Below are 21,341 nucleotides of genomic sequence, written 5' to 3' on the forward strand. Positions count from 1 at the left end.
TAGATATTTATAATTTAAAAACTGGCTGTCCCCGAAAATCTCGAACAAAATTTTGTTTGTGTGTTTGTTTATTTGTTTGTTCAAAGAGGCGTTCAAGAAGCTATATTGAGAAATTATTGTTTTTTAGAATTAATAAATTGATGTTGAAGTACTTCTATTTAAGAAGAGAGTTTCGCCAAAATGAGTATATTGGGAATTTAATATAAAAAGTGATTTAAGGAGAAATTCTTTAAGCGCTTTTTAAGAAGTCCCGTGATTAAATGAGCCAACATTTAAATAGTCTGTGTAAACTAATCAGAAATGAATAGGAAATACGATTCTGACATTTCCCGCGTACCATCCATCCATCCATCTGTTAATATCATATCAACTTACTTCCTACATTTTCCAATTAATTTGTGTTCATTTATTGCACAGATGACCAAAGCGGTGCTAAAGGAGTATTATGAACCTCCATGGATAAGTAGCACCACCCGGTCTATTTCTGCCGCGTATCATACATTCGCTTCTGTTTGAACGGTAGCGACGACCGATATACTAAATACAAATTAAAACTTTGACCCGTGTTCAAGATGGGGGCATTCACATCCGGTAGCCACTTAGCTGTAGCTGAGGCGTGAGTTGGTTCACCTGTATATGCAAAAAAAAACGGTCAACCTGGCGACAACAGTTAGCAGACACAGAATGACCTCAGAACGTCACAGTTTGAAATAACTTCATACTTTCAAACAAGAGTGTCTGGTGGGTTTATGGGCTTTACAACACTATACCTTAAACTTCACCCAGGAATTAGCTGGAAATAAACCGTCTTTACATGGCTTACTTTACAGCTTACTTACTTTACTTTTGAAGTCGTCATGGCCTAACGGATAAGACGTCCGGTGCATTCGTGTTGAGCGATGCACCGGTGTTCGAATCCCGCAGGCGGGTACCAATTTTCCTAATGAAATACGTACTCAACAAATGTTCACGATTGATTTCCATGGTGAAGGAATAACATCGTGTAATAAAAATAAAACCCGCAAAATTATAATTTGCGTAATTACTGGTGGTAGGACTTCTTGCGAGTCCGCACGGGTAGGTACCACCGCCCCGCCTATTTCTGCCGTGAAGCAGTAATGCGTTTCGGTTTGAAGGGTGGGGCAGCCGTTGTAACTATAATTGAGACCTTAGAACTTATATCTCAAGGTGGGTGGCGCATTTACGTTGTAGATGTCTATGGGCTCCAGTAACCACTTAACACCAGGTGGGCTGTGAGCTCGTCCACTCATCTAAGCAATAAAAAAAAAAAAAAAAACGTGCGCAGTAGGAAAAAAAGGCGAACTCTCGTTCCGAATCTATTTTTAATGTTTTGTCCAAAAATGCTGAAGGAAAATTCACAAGTCACATACAATAATACAAAATATATGCCACTAATAAATAAATACAGCAAGTAAAGAAAGGTGAGAAAGTAATAAGTTAATAGTTACATATGTAATTAGCAGTAGCCATGATGAGAGAATTATCGTGTCGCGCCGCTTTGTCAAAGTAGCGTTCTGATGCTTCCTTAAGATACTTAAGTATCAGTTCTAAGTCGAGGTCATCATGGAGACCATCATTTCTCACTTATCACGGTGCTCCTACGACTAACCAGCAAAAATAGTTTTGTAGAGTGTCACTTTGCTACGAAGAATAACTATAGTTATTACCGTGTTGTTAAGCGTTAGATATTATATGCTCAGTACAAAATTTAAACTCAACCGAAAAAAGAGAGCGAATTCAAGAACATACAAACTTTTTTTAAGAAAAAATAAAATAGTTTACAAAGTAGTGAACAAATATTTATAGTTTTATTTGGAACATTTGGACTTTAGCAATTTGCTTTGCTGTTTATTTCATTGCAAAGTTCTTCGCCGATACGTTCCGCCGTGGTAGAAAATTTCGGTATTGTACTGTGATAAAACATAAATCCCATGAGACATTTTTTTATTTGTTAGAAGGCGGATACGACTAAACACAAACGCTAAGTTTTTGAAATATTCTATATCGTCCTGAGTTTCATAAATTCTAATTGATAATGCAAGTGCGAGTCCAATGACGAGTTAACTCGTAACCGATCAGCAAAAATTCTTATTTTTGCGGTTTCTTCGCCCGGCGATGCGACTATGCCCAGATTGAAATCACGGCGGAAGGTACTAATTATTGTAAAAGAAGAAGAGGACGTACCTAGCACGTGTTCACAACTGCCTTTAGACATTATAGCGGTGTTGCTCTTCTATCCCTTGTATAGGTATTATGAAAGCCCACTATGCGGTGATCATTCGATGGATCGGGCAAGAATCCGATGGAAGAAAATACGTTTTTAGGATTCAATTCAATTCAAAAACGAATAACCTCAAAAGCTATTGATTGTCCAGTACATCAATAATATAATCTAAAACATATGTAATATTATATATCATTACATAAATAAATTTCTCTTAACCATACAACAGGCACTTAGTATCTCAGCAATTTGTAAAATTGCGAACACGATATTCGAATAGCTGACTAAAAGGAAATATATTTCCGTCGTAAATTCCAGAAGTATTTCCGCATACGAGTGCATGTTACATTTTCGATTCAAAGTTATTTTGAACTGAGAATACGTCCGAGAAAATGTCATTTTCGCTCGCATAAAAACATTAAGGTCGTCGTAAGTTATGGGACGTTCAAAGAAAAGTATAAAATTCGTTGTCATCAAAGCTAATTTGTCGAAGTTTGGCGCAACTTCGTGATAGGAGTACAAAAGCCCTCCGAAAAGTGTCTCACAATAAATCTTCTGTGAAAAGGCAATAAAATCGAAATTGGAATTCGAAAGGTTGCTCAAGGGTAAAGGTAAAGGGTGAAACACGCACTTATTATAAATTACAATTATTTTTATGCTAATGGTATCCTGAACTTTATAGATGCTATAACGTGAAAGCTACCTTGAGACGTGAGGTCAAATCTTCTCTGATCTTTTCTGAATAACGGCTGTTTCGCAATAGACATATACAGGATGGTAGGACCTACCTGTGTGAGCTCACAATACATCCTCTCATATTTTATAGTTGCTACCCTTTTTTTTTCCACAGGAGAAAATCGCCGGATCTCCACCCGCACGGCAGGTGGGGTATGTGGGAGTCGAACCTCACTAAAAACTTCCGCCGCTACCCCGGACCGGGCGGGAACCCAGTCGGAGCTATTGAGACGGCGGGACAGGGTTTACGCAGAGCACATTACATCAATCCCGCCGTCCCCCAGACGCCGGACCGGTGGCCGCCAGCAACATGACCGCCGGTTCCCTCGGTCGACGGGCCAAGAGCCCGATTGAAAGCGCCGCGCTACACCTTCCTCCGGAGCGGTCGGGGGAACGCGACCTACCACGCCGTCCCACGCCTAGGTTCCTCCCGGCACAAAGCGGGTGGAGCCCGAAGCTCTTAGGGGGCTGGGTTACGGACGGGACCCCTGCCCCGACCCCCTGCTCGACGGCGGCGGGAGCTGCTACCCTTGAGGGATTCTTGCTTCACCTTGGTCGATGGGCAAGCTCACGGGGCTCTGAGAGTATGTGGTAGAATGTATTCCAGCAAGAGCGTCTCACTGGATCTACCATCAGTCCCTCTCAGCAGTGAATACAGCAACTATTTTGCGCATCCATTTTCATTCGCAATATTAGCTGTTCTTGAGTACTTATTAGGTATGTATTTCTTTCGAAAAAATTGTACGCATAGACGCATACCATGAGATGAAAACACCCTTCACCTTATCCTGTAGGCCACGACGACAATATAAGGATGAAATCTCAATTGCATTGAAATAACGGATATCCTACCCTTTCAACCGGAAAGCATTATTATCTACCGGATGTAATAGGAAAGATGGTGCGCCCCACCCATGCGTGATTGACGTCTATTCTAATACAAATATTTGGGATAGAAATTAGGCAGTTAGGTATGAAAAGGATACGGATACTAACACTACATATAGTTCATAAGGAAGTGGTAGTTCAAAGATGTCAGGGCTCGGGGTATTTATCGGTATCTTCTTATCTTATCGTACGTATAAATTTACATTCGGGCATTACCTGATTTATCTGAGTATTATCTGGTATATCTAATAAGTACATACTTCTCGGTCATCGTTGGTAGCCAAAGGGGCTTTTGAAGTACGCACGGTTTGGTAGGTGCTCAACGTTGTAGGACTTGCTAAATTAGGCCTTAGCAAGAGCAGTACTTTGTCGAATCTACCACCGGATAGGAAACGCAACCCACTGAAAAGATCCGGCTAGAAACGCAGTGGGTTGTGCCTATGGGCTAGGTGACTAGTGGTTGAAGTGCCTAAAATCACCTGGGTGCGGGCCGAGTACACAACACTCGCATGTCATGACTGTACGTACTGGCAGCGGGTTGGCTCAGCTCCTGGCATTACTGAAGTCCATGGGCGACGGTAACCACTCACCATCAGGTGGACCGTATGCTCGTCTGCCTAAAAGGGCAATAAAAAAAATGCAAGATGTGTAGATTCTCACCTTATTACTACGGGACAATTTACTTTGCTTGCAGATCATGGGGTAGTATCGACCGAGCAGGAACGCGACTCGATTGTGGGCTGTCTTTGTATGGGGATGGAATGTCATCCCCCTGTCGAGGGTGACGAGGGAGGGTGAGGTTAAGTATTTGACCTTCGCGGTCCAAGGTATAAGCTGACCAAAGAAGGTCATCAGGCGAACGGCGCGCGTTTACTTACCACGTCTAGTACGGTGTAGGATTCGTAAACACTATGCGATTATTATTCGAGATATATTTATTGATAATACTCTGTACGAGTATTATCCGGAAGATTCTCTGATAGTTACGGAACTATTCCACATTCTAATATAATGGTACCAGTAATATGTGGAAGGTATGTCGTAATGTGAAAGAGTAGTGGGCTGATTAAACATTTGGAAGTATCGGTTTTAGGCGGACTGTGAACTTATATACATATTATCAAAATATTATAATTAATAATTAATTATACTACAAAATATTATCTTTATATATGTACGATTAGTGTATTTATCACAGCTATGACATAATATGCAGCGTCTCCTCAAGTACTTCGGACACGTGGCTCGACAAAATCCTGAGAACTTGGAAAAATTAATAGTTGTAGGTCACGTGGAAGGAAAGAGAAGTCGAGGAAGATTGCCATTAGGAAGAGGACATTATCAAGGAGGCCACAAACACCAACGTCCCGGGCGCCATTAAGCAGGCCGAATGCAGGCAACATTGGAGGAAGCTGGTGCAAAAACTGGACCAAGGTGGTCACGACCCTCAGTAATGAGGAAACGACAAAGAAGAAGAAGAAGAAGATGACATAATATATGTATATATTTGGCCTTAACATGGACCCACTTTACAAAGTGCCTCTGGAATGTGAGAGAATATGCGCTAACACGAATTTCCACGAAGCCACTTACGAATAAAATGTATTAATGACATCACGTTTTAACAATGAAATTTGTATGCGGCTAATGAAAAATTCCCAAGTTCAACGGCTCCCAGCTAGAGTTTTCTTTTGTTATGAAGGGTGAAAATACACACGTAACAATAGAATATATACACTTAGACAAAAGATCCGGAGTGTATTCATCAGGATATCGACTGTGACTGAAAATCGTGAAGGACCTCATGGGCAGAAGTAAAGATCACCAAGCAATTAGGTCCCCACTTAATCTGTTATGTTCTATAAACACACGAGTAGATCAGTGTTAGCTATAATTAAAATAGATAAAGTTTATACAAATAATAGATAAATTTTTGATTGCGATAATGAAACAACCGTACCTAATAATAATCTATATATTATTACGTGAAGCAAAAACTTTGTATCCCTTTTTACGAAAATTGCGCGGACGGAGGAGTATGAAATTTTCCACACTAAGAGAATATAGAGAAGAAGTGCACAATGCTAATATATTTTTTAAATAATGCATAAAAGATACATTAAATCAATAAAGAAAACATTACACACACTACATACCATGTATTTGACGCACACACGCATGCACACTATTTATTGTCAAACTTTTGTTGGCGTCTGTTGTCAAATTGAGAGTAGATTAAGCATTATTTGTCTTTGTTAATATTTTTATAGTGTAGTCTTGGCGAAATTTGTGATTATAGAAGTATAAAATACAATCATAATAGTGTACAAACTTACAATTCCAATTAATTATAGTCGAATTTCGACTACTGCGGGACCTCTAGTGCCATTTAAATACTCGTATTAACGTATTGGTCTTGAATTTTTCCAAACTTCGTTGGGTAGGAATTGGAAATTATTTCTGGATGAACTGATTTTATTTTCATCGACAACTAAGAAAACCAATTATAATATTTGTATAGGTTGCGTCTGGTATTTCAATCTTAAACGTTTGAAGTGGATTTCAGTTTTAAAGTAAAATAAGTTTCTTAATTTAGTAATAGTCGACCCTGCTCCAATCCTATTGAATAATAAAACAAAGCTATGCTTTGATACAAAAGTATTTTGTGAAACAATAATGTTTTTCATTTAAAATAAATATCTACGTCGCTTTTCGTTTGAGTGTTCTTTGATAAATTATTCTTTTATAAGTACAAAACCTACACAGAAGACAAAGGAAATTAAAATGTTTCCTTAATACTCGCAAAATTTCTTTAGTGCCATTTTTCTTTTGTCGCGACTAAAAAAATTGAAGAGACTTTGATTTAAAAGTAGTACAACCCAAGGCTTTTGTCCGAATGGTTTCTTTTTACAAAAAAAAAACTTCCGCGTTTGACAAATTACTAATTACAAAATAGAACTTAATTAGCTTAAAATTAGTCTCGAGTTGAAGTTTCATCCTTTGTATTTGTAATTTTAGTCAAAAAAAAAACCCAGAAAATATAGCAAAAGCTAATATACGGTGGCAAATAACGATCCTATTAATCGGTAGCCAGCAATTAGAAGCTTTGATCTCGGAATCAACTTTGTAAACGAATACTTGATTGGGTTTCAATATTTGCCCTTCTTTTTATCAATGTTGCTGACGAAGGAAAGCAATCGACGGTATGAAAGGCGACAGGATTATATTGGCAGGTGGGATGAATACTACGGGAAGCCGTAAGGAACTTTGTCGCATTATCGATACCGAAGATAGCGGCGCGCTCTATAAGCTCCCTATTCGATTTTACCATTGGCAGACTTGATTTCCGTAGATACTATAGACAGCTTAGTGTGAGCTAACAGTTTGAGCACGTGATTATCGATTGCGTAATACAATACAGCTTCAATTTTGTCGAACTTAATTGCAATTAAATGTAAACAAAGAGTACAATTTCATTCCGCCGCGTTTTAAATCGCAAAACCGTTCTCAATTCTGAGGCAAATTTCTTTCAAGAAGATCAATGGCTACTATCTAATACTAACATTGTTACATAATTCATTGTTTACGTCAAGTATTGAGTAGAACACAACGCCCCCAATAGTTGTTCAAAATCCATAAAGCCTCTAAACTATGTATAACCACACTAATTGACAAGCATTAATAGAGCTATACCACTCAATTTAGATGCCAACAAATGGTCAGCTAGCTAGATCGTTTGCTTATATCTTATGGTCTCGATCATTTTAAGACGACATTAATGTGTGGAGGTATTTGTGTAAACAGTTGGCCGTGACTGTTCAAATGCTTGTTGAAATCTGGTCCAGGACGGAGGTGAATCGGACATTAGTATTTATTGTCTATGTTGTGAATGAGATGTTTTGGAGAACGTTTTTCGGTAATGATTTGTCGGCTATTTAAATACGTTGTTGAAGTTTTTTTACTAAAGTTGATTTAGAAAATAGCTAATGAAATGGGTAATCTAACAAAATGTCTATATACAAACTATATTTATAAGTAGAGCTTATTTAAGTAGAGAGTTATAAAGCAGAATATTCACCTTGTGAAGGTATACAAAGAATATATTAGTAAAATACTTAGAGGTTTTTTTCCGCTACTAACTTATGGGGATATTCCAGCTAAGTTGTGACTAGTAGGTGAGCTCTCAATCTGAGACATTATGCTAACACTAGCCCTAGCCACAGCAGTGCTTCACAGAATCTACTACCGGATTGGAATCGCGATTCACTGATAAAATCCGGCTTGAAAATCAGTGGGTTGCAAGCTTATATGCTACTTGACAAACTATTATTATTAAATTTGCGCGCATATTCAACGCTGGACCTACTACGTGTATTTTACATACACATAGGTACTTTCAGCAAAATAATGTTTCGCTATCTCGATTTGCATCTACTGTTCAATAAAATAATATATAATTTGCAAAAAGTCATATAATACAATTATATGTTTTGATTATCAAATCTATTGTAGATAAAAGATAAATATAATGTACATATTTAAAATTATTTTTTTCATTTACTTTATATGGATTGTTTGGTAAAACAATTAATAGGTGCACTTAAGAAGAAAGAAAAATTACACATTGAATAAATTCCTCTCAATCGTTACATAATCAAAAGGTATTGAACGCCAAAGTCAAACTCACAATGGCGGCACAATGTCGCGCCGAATGAAACCGGCCGAGGTTTCAATAAAATTGTATTTATCTTTTCCTTTCTTTAGTTCCCAAGATAAACGTCAATCGACAGATTGCATAAACTTGGCCGAACTTTGCTTTTGATTGATTGCTACTTTTCAAACTCCCTGTGTTGAGAGCTGTGTCTGTTTACTTTTGAGATTGCCAAAGTGTACGGGCGTTTCCTTTTCACAGATATTTTACCTTATCTACCTTTATCAAACCCAGGAAAACTTTAGATCCACAACGACTTCGAACTCAACCGGAGTCAGCACTTTGTTAGTATAATTTTATGTGTATTAACATATTCAATTTTTACAAATACCTTTTTACTATTCCGTTGGCAGTCACAAAAAAAAAAACTAAAACGTCAAAAGTTCGTGATTTCCGTATGTCACAAACATGTATTTAAATCTTGAATCTTTTAGCACATGAAAAGGAGGTAGCTACGTAGGCAACAACAACGATCGATTGAGGTAAGAAAATTGAAATTAGAGGTGGTGATTTTTGTGTTAACGAGTTAAGACCTTTAAATACATTAGATTGTTTTAAGTGTTCTTTTTCCGTGTTGTAGATATAATTGAAGCTAATCTTCTTAATCTGGCGATTTTTTTAATTGTTGTTATAATATTATTTCCGGTGTTTCAAATACTTTATTTACAGTTGTCATGGTCCCGGATGACTGTCGTAATATGTGGACAATAAAAAACGCGAGATTAAACTCTAAAGTAGTTTTAATTAGGATTAAGCTTGTGGATATTTTTTTAGGATATGTGATATTTTGATTGCTTTAAGTTATGCTTCGTTTTTTTCCTTAGTTTGACGGCGAACATGGATTCTGCTACGAAGTCCTTCTCTGTCCGACAGACATTTGACCAATTTTTTTTATTTTTTATTATTATTGATCCTAGTTCTGGCGACAATCGGCGGATTTAAGTGCTTTCAGATTAAGTTAAAGGAATAATAAAGCCGAACAGAATCTGAAAAAATGTTTTGTTTTTAGTCTAAAATTGACGCATTTCATTTATTTAAATGAAAAGTCCACTGAGATATGTTTTTCTTAGTTATTTTCTAACAAATAGCCATTAATCGATCAATTATCTAATTAAACTAATTACTTGTTGACATCCCAAACTGAGGTCTATGAAACATATTATTATACTGAGCAATACGAACTAGTAAATCAACAATGACTTCAGGCTAATCAATAGCAATGGTAGGTAGCAATAAAATAATAACAGTAAATTATTTTGTGTTATTGGGATAGGATGATTTTTTATTCTACACTAGCTGACCCGGCAGAATTCGTAGTGCCTCAATCGATAAACAAAAGACCTAAACTTTTGTGTAAAATAAACTTAAAACAAACAAAAGGAATCCGTCCGACGGGGGACACATCAAAGGAAAAACAAAATTGTTATTTTTATTTAATTCCGAGAATTTTCATATTTATTTACCTTTTAAACCTTCTCTGGACCTCCACAAAGAGTTCAAGACCAAAATTAGCCAAATCGGTCCAGCCGTTCCCGAGTTTTAGCGAGACTAACGAACAGCAATTCGTTTTTATATACCTATATATAGATATAGATATTAGATTTTCTTGTAATCCATTGTGAGTCGATGACGTATCTTGTTCAATAGTTGATAGAGTACACCCACTCAAACGTAAAGGTCAGTATCGCTTTGGATACTGTATTCTGACTGTCAGTTTCAAGAACAGAGTTATTTCGGTCATATATTTGTGGTATTGTGAGCTAGCGTGAAGCAGTCATGAATTCTAGAATGAAAGGTAGAACAGTTATTTTTATAATACAATTGTTACTTGGACCCAATTACTCAGTCGCAGTCATTGGGTTCTTGCACTGTGAGCTCTTCATCGTTGTCATCATCGTTGTAATCATCGTTATAATCATCGTTGTCATCAGCCTATTCTAAGAAACAGCAGAATTATTAAAAAGCAACGAAAAATTACAGAAATTAATTGAACCCATTGCTTAATATCACAGTTATACTTAAAATATAATTTTATTATTTAATAAATTATTAAATTATATTTTTTTATAAAAAATAGGATACGCATTATTTTAGGCATGTGCATGTGCGCTGTAGTCTAAGACCAGAAAATAATTTTGGGTTTAAATTGCAATTCGTATATTGAATATAATGTATTTTCTGTAGAAAGTTTTACAATAACAACAAAAATTGGAATAACATCAAAGTGACTTGATAATAGAAAATAACAAAAATCGTGTTTGGATAAACCTAAATTCCTACATATTTTCTTTAATTCCCATAGATTAACTTTTAAGATGGGTTACTTTGGATATCGTCGGAGTCTCTGGTTCTCTGAACTGCGTACCGCGGGCCCAAGGATGTTTTTAGGGTCCTACCGCACTAAACGACTCCCCTGCACTCTTACACCCGATGTCCGAACTCAGCTCGGGGTGCGAACCTGGTCAGAGTAAGGGGGTTCCCGCTGTCAAAACTAAAACCAGACTCGCGGCGCCACCCATAGGACGTTCGACGGGTCGTCAAGGCGTTAGTCGACGACCAACGACGCCGGTACCCGCGGTGCGGCAGCCCTACCAGGCCGCACGGGCGATGCCGCTTGTGTTTCGGTATACTCCGCTGGGTCAGAACCAGCCTGCCGGGTCGGAACGCGATACACCGTCGACCGGATTTCTCTCCCACAGTATGTTCGGCGACGACAACGACGACGGCAATGCTCACGTGGGCCCTTGGCTGGTCGAATGCCCTCCTTCCACCCTCGGCTCGGCGGTGGCGGCACGGCGCCGAGAGGGAAGAAGAACTCTCCCTCTCCCGTTCCTCCTTGTGCGAGATGGTGGACTCGCAGAAGTCGGCCATCGCTTGCCAACAACTACCGCTACGCCAACCAATTACAAAATAGATGACTATTTTAATATGACACTTTCTGTAACTTATTGATTAATTATTAATTGCATTAACGAAATCGCAGCCTATTTGTTGTTAAATTGTTACTGGAGCCCGTAAATGTCTCAACGTGAATGGATCTACTATTTAATGACTTCGATGTCTCAATAGTATTGAATTCTGGTTGTCCCACACTTTATACTGGAACGCATGACTGCGTCTCGGTGGAGGTAAGCGGGTCCCATATGTGCGGGCTTACAGTACGCCCTAAATAATTATTATCCACAGTGGATCGTGGATATTATTCGTTAGCACCTGTAAACTACGTATTGTCTTAAAGAAATTGGTTCATACCCGCGAGATTATAGATATATTGAGATACGAGTACAACTGGTCATTTAAATCCATATTTTAATCCACAAAAACCAGTTCTGAGCATCAGAAACACATACAAAACAAGAACAACGATTCCGGGACTCAGAATGCAACCAAACGAGATTCGAATGCGAATCTCCTAGTATGGCATTCAGGTTAATTGTCGATCATCGTTGATCACACTATGTCCGACAAGAGGTCTCCATTATTGATATTAATTTCTCTGATAATTTCTTTGATATGAATTTGATATTAATTTCTCTATTGTTGACTTGATTCCATCATCACACCGCCCGCCACCAGAGTAGAGTTCATCCATACTACTTGGAACCACTGCGTTCATCCACAGTGCGTTTCCAGAGATATTTTTTGCCACGTACTATCCGGCTTTGGAATGAGCTCCCCTCCACGGTGTTTCCCGAGCGCTGTGACTTGTCCTTCTTCAAACGAGGCTTGTTTTTTATTTTATTTTTATTGCTTAGATGGATGGACGAGCTCACAGCCCACCTGATGTTAAGTGGTTACTGGAGCCCATAGACATCTACAACGTAAATGCGCCACCCACCTCGAGATATAAGTTCTAAGGTCTCAGTATAGTTACGACGGCTACCCCACCCTTCGAACCGAAACGCATTACTGCTTCACGGCGGAAATAGGCGGGGTGGTGGTACCTACCTGTGCGGACTCCCAAGAGGTCCTACCACCAGTGAGAAGGAGAGTACTCAACTCACTTGTGGAGAGTACTCAACGGTAGGCAGCGGCTTGGCTCTGCCCCTGGCATTGTTGAAGTCCATGGGCGACGGTAACCACTCACCATCAGATGGGCCGTATGCTCGTCTGCCTACAAGGGCAATAAAAAAATAATTTTGTGAGCGATTTTTGAATTATTAAACTTTCAAAAAGGTTTTAAAACATCAATAAAATAAACACCTGATGGTGAATGGTTACCGTCGCCCATGGACTTCAGCAATGCCAGGGGCAGAGCCAAGCCGCTGCCTACCGCTTAATACTCTCCACAAGCCTCGTTTGAACAAGGACATGTCGTAGCGCTCGGGAAACACCGTGGAGGGGAGCTCATTCCATAACCGGATGGTACGTGGCAAAAAATGTAAAAAATCTATCACTATATAATCTTTATAACGGCTTATTAAATACCAATAGCATATTTTACCAGTGTTCACCAGTATTTTACGTATAACGTAATTAGTGTACTGTTGCGTGAATTTTCCAGCTGTGAAACGAGGCCGCTTACAAACGGAATGTTACTTGAGCGTTAAATGAATTTGTATGTGAACGAACACATTGCTAGTCACTTTTTTAATTTGTTATGTTCGCAACACATTTTTGCTTTTTTTTTATTTTTTTATTCCTACCTATGCTGATAACCTTGAGAGGCTATTTCAGCTTACCCTAGCGTGTGTAGGTGAGCTCACGGGGCTCTAACCGGAGAATTTCTAACACTGACCCTAGCAAGAGCAGTGCTTCGCAAAATCTACTACAGGATTGGAAGCGCGACCCACTGAGAAGATCCGGCGAGAAACTCAGTGGGCTACATTTTTGCGTTTATGCAACAACAACAAAAATAAAATCTAAAACAATCTGATTGACGTTTTAAATTAGAATTTAATAGTGAACATTTTTTTTGGTATTGCTTAGATGTGTGGACGATCTCACAGTCCATCACAGTTAAGAGTGGAGCCCATATACATCTACAACGTAAATGCGCCACCCATCTTGAGATATAAGTTCTGAGGTCTCAAGTATAGTTACTAACTAAATGTTATAACGAAAAAGTTCTTAAATTAGATGTTTTTGACGATTTATTAAGTCATTCGTTGTGTTTGTCGTCTAATTTCGCCACTGTCTACTTTACTTAGGATATTCTTCGATTTCACGCGGCCCCGGACATTGTCTTCGGTAACGTTATAGTTTATGAGAGGAGCCTCTTGAGAGGGATCTTAACTCCACCCGTCCTACAAAATTTAGGCCGACCTCTTTCATTGGGTCGGCAATGTTTTCGTTTTGCTTCTGTGGCCTTGTATTATTTGTAACAGTAATAACAAAAAAAAAAAAAAGAATCTACTACGTAAATCTAACGAAAGGTCTTGTTCAAATTTATCTGAAATAAAAATTCGTCTGTTAATTGGATTAAAATGAATTAGAAAACCTATATGTATTACAATTATGTACATTCAAGGCTCTTTTTTCATAAATAAACTTAATGATTACATATTCTTCAGACATCAATTAAATTATTTGACTATATGTTGGCATTTTTTTGATATCATATTTGTACCTGTATGCATTAATCATAATTGCTGACACGCAAACTAATTGCTCACGTACTCTCAGGACACTATCAAAACAAAGGTCACAACCAAGCCCAGGTACTGCTATGCCATAATCCCTATATAAAATAGAGGGTCAACAATGACCAAAATAAGATGGAAGTTAGTGGATTAAGTCAGTTTTTTCTTTGCTAAGAGGAGTAAGCGAGCTCACGGCCCACTAAGTACTGGTCACCGGAGCCCGTAGACATCAAACAAGTTAATGACGCTGTCTATCTTGAGACATGAGTTCTAAGTCTCGGTTTTTACAGTATAACGGCTGCTCCACTCTTGAAACCGAAACGCATTACTGCTTCACGCCAGAAATAAGCAGGGTGGTGCTCACTACCAGTAATTACGCAAATTATAATTTTTGCACGTTTAATTTTTGTTACACGATGTTATTCCTTCGCCGCGGAAGTAATTCTTGAATAGTTGTCAAGCACGTATTTCATTAGAAAAATTGGTACTTGCCGGCGGATCTGAACAGCAGTACAGTCGCATGGCCCGATACGGATTCACTAGCCATATTAACCTTTAGGCCACGATAAATTCAGAAATAAGCAGGGTGATGATATCTAACCGTGGGGTTCAATACCACCAGTAACTGTTATAGCTTACAGGGTTGGGACAACCATATGTAACAAAATTCATAATGATCAATCAATATATTAGCTGATGGTAGGACATAGTGTGCGCCTGCATAGGTATGAGTTCATTACGTGTTTTCGGTTGAAGGACGAAACAGCCATTTAACAGTCTATTTGAGATTTCCTTCGGTTTTCGCGATTGGTATTTAGTTAAAGCTACTACTAAACATTAAACTCGGGCTTAATTTTAATATTTTTTTTCCGGCGTTTTCAATATTCGAAATTGCTGGTGGTAGGACCTCTTGTGAGTCCGCACGGGTAGGTACCGCCACACTGCCTGTTTTTGCCGTGAAGCAAAATGCGTTTCGGTTTGAAGGGTGGGGCAGCCGTTGTAACTATACTTGAAACCTTAGATCTTATATCTCAAGGTGAGTGGCGCATTTACGTTGTAGATATCTATGGACTCCAGTAACCAGTTAACACCAGGTGGGCTGTGAGCTCGTCCACCCATCTAAGCAATAAAAAAATTATAATATAATTTCCAAATTAATAAATGGGAGACCATAAAAATAGCTTTTATTATATTATAATTTTTATATCATTACATTTGAGACTTAGACTTCATATGTCAGTGGGTTCCCGTAGCCACTTCCTCGAAGAAATATTTATGATCTTCTTTTGTAAATTTTCAACAATAGTAAAAATGGCAGATGGCAAACGACTGTATCGTAATTTTACTTATTATGTTAATATATCAAACATAGTCCAACGTTCCCAGTCTAATAATCGTCAAGTTTGAATATGCGGTGGAAGATTCTACGCTTTCAATTATTTCGCCAAGATGCCAGCTGTCACTTGTCAACAGTAGTTAGGCGATCACTTTAGCTATTATATAGGACACGTGCGAATGCCCCGTGCACCTTGGAACATGAGCTTAAAGCTTTAAATACATTGGCGCAACGTGTATCAAGCCAGAGCAGCGTTGTAACACAAATACAGTTTAGCGTTTTAACAGTTCTTGTGTGGCCCCGCAGAAAATCTTTATGATGATCTTGCCCAACTTTGAAGTGAAGAAAGAAGTCGTCCCACCATCACACACCTAGAGGCTGCTACACACCATCCCGCAGTGCATCACCCCTGCCTCAATAGGTAGGGAGATCCAGTCCGGGCAGAGGAGTTTCCCTGAGGCCCGCTCCGCGCGGCAAGGGGACGCGACGAACCAACGAAAAAAAAAAAAAAAACTTTAACAAACCAAAATCCTTCATTACTCTTAAAAAAAACGTAATTCCGTCCGTAAAACTATCACACATCGTCGGACGATCGAAAACGCTTTATAGTTGGTATCACGCTCTCGATCACCATAAAGATGTTGATTGGAAAACCGAATTGTCCGGGTGCTGTGACCCGGAAACAATAAAAACTTTACGGGCTTGCGGAAGCCGGCCTTCTTCCTCGACGTGTTTCCGTACGGCTCTGTACTCTGTTTGAGCTCCGCATGTTCACATGAAAATAATTTGAGTTTAGTAATAACACCAAAGTCCAGGAGTAGTTTAATTTGTAACTTTATAATGAAACTTAGCTTCGAACACGTGCTGTAGGGCGGGCGTAATTGATTTTGTATATTTATATATGCTCTAGTATTCACTGTTAATTATTAATAATATTGTAAGTCATAGTAAAACTTCTTACTGGTGGTAGGACCTCTTGTGAGTCCGCACGGGTAGGTACCACCACCCCGCCTATCTCTCCCGTGAAGCAGTAATGCGTTTCGGTATGAAGGGTGGGGCAGCCGTTGTAACTATACTGAGACCGTAGAACTTATATCTCAAGCTGGGTGGCGCATTTACATTGTAGATGTCTATGGGCTCCAATAACCACTTAACAACCTGGTGGGCTGTGAGATCGTTCACCCAACTAAGCAAAAAAAAAAACGTTACGTATATTTTCGTGGCCGGCTTTTTAAATCTCGCTTTTAAATCCCAGCGTGTTAGTTCTGCGGCGTGGTGGTATATAGGATAAATTTGATTTCACTGAACAAGCCAAACTCAAACGTCAGATCTTCAGCGATACAGACTTTGGATTTGGGAAATTACGCCATGATTGCAATGAAGTATGTCGTATGAGGAGGACCTTTAGAAAAACGTTGGATACGTTGCTTGTTTGATACTGAGTTTTAAATTTTTGAAACACACAGATGTATTGAAAATATATTTGGGGACTTTTAAAAATCAGTTAAGCATACAACAAAGAACTGACCGGCGGAATTCGAATTAAATGAATTGAAACGCGTTCGGCTAGTCTTCTACAATCTCGAATTAAGTCTATAGCCTATCTATCTATCTATAAGTGTCTATAAGTGTATTACCGTCGCAGCCCGAAGCAAACTTTAGCTTATATGTCGTAGCTAGCTTGTTTTCGTGTCATTTGCCAAGTTTACACATCCTGAAATAGGATAATAAAGAAATAACAATATTTTAGGGGCCCTGCCTACCTGCAAAAGTTTCCTCATATTTATATTTCTGAAGCAGCGTTCGTTCGCAAACTTTAGATTCGCATCACGTGCAAACCCTTAGGGAACGTGACTTTAAGTAAATATATATTTTTTTCCGAACTCGTATACTATTAGATCATCGCAAAACTTTGTTGGGAACCTTGGCGTGCCCTCGATTCACTTTCGTTAGGCGGAGCCACGGTCGCGCACCACCTGTGAATGAAATAATTCGACACAGATTAAAAATGTATCACACAACCTTTCGAAACAGAACGCTTCGGTTTCTATATTTAGAATTGTGTTCTAGCATATTTTTAATGTCGCTTATTGAACATAGAACAGTAATAGTAGTAATTTTATTTTTATTGCTCAGATGGGTGGACGAGCTCACATCCCACCTGGTGTTAAGTGGTTACTGGAGACTATAGACATCTATAACGTAAATGCACCACCCACCTTGAGATATAAGTTCTAAGATCTCAAGTATAGTTACAACGGCTATCCCACCCTTCAAACCGAAACGCATTGCTGCTTCACGGCAGAAATTGGCAGTATGGTGGTACCTACCCGTGCGGACTCACAAAAGGTAGTAATTTGGAATTTAACAAGAACAATATACTACAGTAAATAATCGAATACAAAACAGTTCCATCCTTTTTCTCCTCTATTTATGAACCTACTATGTTTTTTCTTTTCTGTTTGGTATTTATTGACAATTTTTTGTGTTGGCAACATTTGTATTGAATAACGGTTGCCGTCGTTGAATAATGGTTCACGTCAGTAGTGGGTTCAACACCTTATCACCCCACGACACCAAGAACATGGTTGAGGGGCTCCCAATTAACTTAGCTTTCGAAGATCAACTAAAGAAATAGGAATTTTCTAAAACGAAGAATACTTACCAAATATTAAATAAATATTACTGTGTAGTGTAATAATTCAGTTCAGTTGTTACTTCGATTATCTTTAATCCTGCACAGCGTGCGTCACCGAAAGAAACAACACAAAAATCGAATCACATTATTAATTTAATAATACCAATAACATTATTTTTCGATGTAATTTAATAATAAAAAATTCATTTCTTTTCTTAAACATCTGTTTTTCATTAACCTTATAGATGTTGTGTTTACATTGTTCAGCACTTTATTTTAATGAACAAATCATGTTTTTGCTTTATCCGCAATAATTATATCTCGTATACAACAGACTGGCCGCACTGGAGATCTATTGGAGATGCCTGTGTTCATCAGTAGACAGATATAGGCTGAGATGATGATGATGATGATACACATAGTTTTAATAGGAAGTTTATTAAAGTGCAAAATAGAAGGAAGGATTAGACCGCACTAGATGCCCAAGGTATCAGAAGTCTTTGCCGGCGCTTTGGCAAGTTTTCTTTTCAACATTGATAAGGCAACCTTAAATATTCTATACATACAAACTTGGCAGTATGACATTTTAAAAATCAAAGCATTTATCCATATTTATTTGTATTTTTTATTTATCGCAGAGGTCACGGCTTCTTGGTGTAATGTGGTTGCGGAGCCCAGGGACATCACTATGCGAATGCCGTCACCCATCCTGAGACATGTGCCATCGAAGTCTCAATTAAATTATTTAATGGCCATTCCATCCTTGAATCTGAAAAGCATAGTTGCTTTACTAAAATAAGCAGGTTTTTGGTAGCTAACCATTCGGCCCTATAATAAATATGCCTTCCTAAGAATAAAAAAGACACTTTCAAAATTATAATAAACCATCACGTTCACGAGTTGTAGAGATAAAACCATTTCCCCCAAACTATTGTTTCTTAAAATCTTTTGAACTCGCTTGGCCAATTCTGTTACGTGACTTGATCCACTTCGTAGTTCTAGTTACTCGCACACATTAAGTTTACAATAGTTTTTTCGTGTTGCACGGTTGCCCTACAAGGTTATTTGTTAACAGTTCCGTGAGCAGTTTTGTGGTACCAAACTTAAATTTAAAAGTAATTAGGTACTACTTTTTTATATTCGTATTTTCGATTTGGACATTGAAAGTCTATGTCGAAGGATCTTCCATAATAGTAGCCTGCCCTTCCGGTTACTGTAGGAAGACACGGATATGTCACTCGGGCCATTTCTGGCTATAACAATTTTTTCATTATCTTACCATTGTACTTTTATTTTTACTGGTAAACACCATTATTTCATTAAATAAATGAAGCTTCTCAGTTCCTACCCTGGCTTCCCAAAACCCAATTTTTGCCTTTTCTTTTCCTATCTTTTTTAAAGACCGTAGATGGCCATTTCTAAACCTATATGCTAACTTATATACAAACCTAATTCCGATTCATATTATTACTGTTGTTCACTGAAGGAGCTGTCCCTTCTATGTTTATGTACGAAAATTTAAAATAAAAAATTACTGCTTATAAATCGTTTCTACATATTGTGTTTCTCCCCTCAAAATTTTGTACTTCCTTTCTTATTTCCATGGATATAAAAGTATGTCTAGAGATTCAAGACAGATGTTTCGCATAAATTTTTTACGATTGCTTCATTTTTTTGTATATAAACATGGAATTCGTATTCCTGTTGCAATTAATTAATCGATTAGTCATTTGCCTGTTTGCTTTTAAACTAACTGTACACGTGTTCCCGTTCAAGGCCATACTCTAGGATTTCTACACGTGTACCTGAAAAGCACGTGTGACACAATATGAACAAGTGCACCCTAACGTGTATACTGCCGCTGAGCTCGAGATAAAATTGAAGTTCTAATTGCATTACAACTTGTAGATGTCGTGTGTATGTTTTTTTTTAGTTTAAGTGGGTGGAGGAGCTTACAGCCCACCTGGTGTTAAGTGATTACTGGAGTTCATAGACATCTACAACGTAAATATGCCACCCACCTTGAGATATAAGTTGTAAGGTCTCAAGTATAGTTACAACGGCTGCCCCACCCTTCAAAGCGAAACGCATTACTGCTTCACAGCAGAAATAGGCAGGGTGGTGGTACCCACCTGCGTGGACTCCTACCACCAGTAATTACGCAAATTAGAATTTTTCGTGTTTGATTTTTATTACACGATGCTATTCCTTCACCGTGAAAGTCAATCGAGAACATTTGTTGAGTACGTATTACATTAGAAAAATTGGTATCTGCCTGGGATTCGAACACCGGTGCATCGCTCAACACGAATACCGGACATCTTATCCTTTAGGCCACGACGACTTCAAAAATTCGAAGACTTCAAATTGATGTGATATTGTTAGTTGTGGCCGCCTTTGTATTCGTAATCCGAAAACTGATTAATTAAACACAATAATTAATACCCTATGATAATGCTAGGTATTAAAATAAAAAGGAAATAGATTTCATGATAGATATAATAATATATGAGGATGTGGCCCACCCTAACTGTGTGAAACTTGATACAATGGCCGAGGTTATGTTAAAATGAAACAAGCTAAATGCGCCGACATCAATGCATTTTGATGTACGCGATAAACATTCTTAGCATTGCGTTGCCTCGTTGTCGTAACCAGTTCCTTTATATTACACTTTGAAATAAAAAGTTGAAATTATATTCAAAACTCTCTTTTGCCAGTATTTTTCTTTGTCGCTTTTTATTAGCTTGGATGGGCAGATGAGCTCTTAACCCACCTGGGATAAAGCAGTTACCGGAACCCATACAGGCTTCAATGTGAATGCAGTCGTCCACCTTGAGACATAAGCTGGTAATTTCAGTGGCGTTGGAATAAAGATAGTTGGAAAAAATATTCATCAGGCCGGAACGATTGCTGTAAAAAGAACTAGTTTGTTACGTTCCGAATGCTCTTCTCATTTCCCATAGGTTTGAAATAGTTTATTAAAATGTATTTTTAATTTATTTTAAAATTCTGCCAATGCTAATTCGGCAAAAAAATTCTAAAATCAGGTGTTCAATAAATAATGGGCATTCCTTAACACCGCAAACACCGAATCTTCTTTTGGATTCAAATGTTGCGAAAATCATTGCGTCTCAAGTTCATTTGTGTAAGTAGAAAAAATACTTTTCAATTGTTTTATTGTATACGCTTCGAGGTTTTCATAA

General features: G+C 38.2%; 1 long non-coding RNA gene across 1 annotated transcript; it reads left to right on the forward strand.

The window, feature by feature from the left end:
• The first annotated feature begins 8,935 nt into the window (after positions 1–8,935).
• Positions 8,936–9,574, forward strand: LOC110385637 (uncharacterized). Its single transcript, XR_002430886.2, has 2 exons — positions 8,936–9,061; positions 9,404–9,574. It is a non-coding gene; the product is annotated as an uncharacterized LOC110385637 (long non-coding RNA).
• Positions 9,575–21,341: the final 11,767 nt, after the last annotated feature.

Source organism: Bombyx mori, chromosome 15 (assembly GCF_030269925.1).
Source record: "Bombyx mori chromosome 15, ASM3026992v2".
Lineage (NCBI taxonomy): Eukaryota > Metazoa > Arthropoda > Insecta > Lepidoptera > Bombycidae > Bombyx > Bombyx mori.